The sequence below is a fragment of the Octopus bimaculoides genome, chromosome Z, assembly GCF_046866305.1.
Source record: "Octopus bimaculoides isolate indiv1 chromosome Z, ASM4686630v1, whole genome shotgun sequence".
Lineage (NCBI taxonomy): Eukaryota > Metazoa > Mollusca > Cephalopoda > Octopoda > Octopodidae > Octopus > Octopus bimaculoides.
The window spans coordinates 37,606,850-37,610,172 of NC_142944.1; positions in this window are offsets into that span (position 1 = coordinate 37,606,850).

Sequence of the window (3,323 nt, forward strand, 5' to 3'; positions counted from 1 at the left end):
GGGTACCGGCTAAAGAAATCTAGTAGTTTACATGGGAGGCTGAGGGAACAACTTAAGGATTGCCTTAATGGAGGAATAATACCTGATTAGATGACTAGAGGGAGTGCAATACTCATCATGAAAGATAAGAACTAAGGTAATACAGCCAGCAACTATAGACCAATCACTTGCTTACCATCAGTGACGAAACTGTTAAAAAGGATGCCTTCAGAAAGCATTAACGAGCACCTTGACAACCAGAATTTACTGCCAGAAGAACAAAAGTTGCAGGAAGAAGGCATAATCTATTATATATAGACAAAGCACTTCTAAATGAAGTAAAATCTAGAAAGAAAAATCTAACAATAGCATGTATAGATTATAGGAAAGCCTATGAAATGATCCCACACACAAGGATAAGTGAATGCTTAAGTCTATTTAGTATAGCAGACAACATAAGAGAATTAATTAGTTTTATCATGAAGAAATGGTAAGTAGATATCTACGCAGGTGACACACTCTTAGGGAAAGCTAATATTAAAAGCGAAATTTTCCAGGAGGACTCGTCCCCTTTAATATTTGTCTTATGTTTGATCCCCCTCAGTTTAGTATTAAGGAAGGCAAAGGCAGAGTATCAGCTCAGAAATAGTAATAGAAAAATTAAGTATTTGCTCTACATGGATCATCTGAAGCTTTTTAGTAAGAATGAAAAAGAGATAGATTCCTTAATACAGCCTCTAAGACTCTTCAGCATAGAGATATAGGCGTGTAATTTGGCAAAGATAAGTGTGCAATATTAGTCGTGAGAAGGGGACAGGTAGTGAACAGCGAAGGCATCCAATTATCTGATGGGTAGACATTAAAATCTTTGAAAGAAGGAGAGAGTTATAAGTATCTAGGAGTATTAGAATCTGACTGAGTACTAACTACAGAAATGAAAACGAGAACTGAGAAGGAATACATCAGAAGGGTGAGAAAGCTAATGAAGTCAAAGCTAAATGGCCTGAATCTAGTGAGGGCTGTAAATACTTGGGTAGTATCATTACTTAGATACTCGGTAGCTTTTGTGGATTGGACAAAAACTGAATTAGCAAAGTTTGACGGAAGAACTAGGAAGGAAATCAACAGGGATGGAGGACTCCACCCCTGGGCAGGAGTAGCAAGATTATATTTACGTAGAAAGGAAGGCAGAAGCGGATTAATATCAGTAGAAGACTACGTGGAGTAGATATAGATTCCTATGTAGGTAATAGTGAAGACAGTTTATTAAAAGCTGATAGAGTCACAACAAGACATAGGGAAATCAAAAATCGAAACGAACTTAAAAGACAGAAAAAAATAACAGAAATTACCTGACTGGCAGGAGAAGGCGCTGCATGGTAGATTCCCAAAGACAGCTGCAGAAAATAGTAGTAGTGAAACATGGTTATGGTTGCAGAAAGGAAAGTTGAAGAGGGAGACAGAAAGTTTGTCAGTAGCTGCATAAGATCAAGCATTAAGGACTCATTTGTATAAACGCCAAGATAGACAAAAACCACGTAGATTTCCAATGCAGATTATGCAAAGCAAAAGAGGAAAGTGTTACTAATAATTAAGTGAGTGTAGCATGTTGGTACAGAGAGAATACAAGAAAAGACATGACAATCTAGGGAGAGTAAGCCACTGGAAGCTATGTTGAAAGGTAGGATTTGAAAATATTGATAATTGGTATGAACATGAACCTAGTAAAGTACTAGAAAGTAAGAAATACAAGATGCTGTGGGACTTTAACATTGAAACTGACAGAAGCTAGAAGGCTTGATTTGGTAGTAGTAGATAAAGAGAATAGAAAGTGCCAGATAATTGACTTTACAGTTCCAAATGATGAAAACTTTAATGAGAAGTATAGAAAAAGTAGCAAAGTACCAGGAACCTAGCTATTGAAATACAGATACTATGAAAAGTACTGGTAAAATGTATCCCAGTAGTTATAGGTGCATTGGGAACTATCCCTAAAGAGCTGAATAGATGGATAGGGGAAATAGACATAGTGTTATTATTGGAAGCTTTGCAGATTCAGAATATTTTCTGAGAATATGCACTTTCAGATCTTACCTCCCATGCGGCTGTTTTTCAAGGCACAGAGTGCCGATACACCAATGTTTGTTTTCTTGGAGTCAGAAATAGAGTGCCTCCAGAAAACTTGACTTTTGTGTCCAAAAATTCAACGCTAGTTTTTGAAAAACTAGACGTAAATTTTATGTTGGATTTAAAGCCATAGCTTTTAGTATAACAGTCGTAGAAATGCAAGAAGTCAATCAAACTATCCTGTGAATCTTCCCAAACACGACGACGGCGACGGCGACGACGACGACAAACTAAAACTAGAACAGCAACGGACCATGATAAAACGATGGCAAGAAAAGCCTCTACATGGTAAATACTGGGCTAAACTAAATGCAAAAGAAATAGACAGAGAAAAATCTCAGCAATGGTTGAGAAGCTCAGAACTCAAAGCAGAGTCTGAAGGATTTTTAATTGCTGCACAAGACCAGAGCCTCCCCACCAGAAATTACCAAAAACATATAATGAAAAGAAACATAACAAGTAACTGTAGAATATGTGGAGATGGACAAGAAACAATAAATCATATTATCTCTGGCTGCCCAGTCCTGGCTAAGAAGGAATATATTCACAGACAGGACAGAGATGGGACCTATATAGACTGGAAGCTATGCCAACACTATGGAATAATAACAGAAAAAAGATGGTATAAACACACGCCAGAAAAGGTCACAGAAAACGAGAAAGCAACCATACTCTGGGATATGCCAATACACACAGATAGAGAAATTAAGGCCAATAGGCCAGATATAGTTGTCAGAGATCATGAAGGAAAAAAATGCTTTCTAATTGATGTATCAATACCAGCAGATGACAACGTTTCCCTAAAAGAAATGGAGAAACTTTCAAAATACAAGGACCTGGAAATAGAGGTAACTCGAATGTGGAATCTAAAAACAGAAACAATTCCTATCATAGTGGGCGCCTTCGGTATAATAAAAAAATATTCAGACAAATACATAACAAAAACACCAGGACTTACAAATATATATAACATACAGAAAATTGCACTACTGGGCACTGCACACATCCTGCGCAAAATACTTTCAATATAGTAACCATAAGAGCACCACAGCAAACCACAGCACATATCCAAGGCACACAGAGCTGCGCTCGGTAATGAAGTGAAAGCACGTTATAAAAATAAAACTACTGAACAATAATAACAATAATAATAATAATAATAATAATAATAATAATAATAATAATAATAATAATAATAATAACAATAATAATAATAA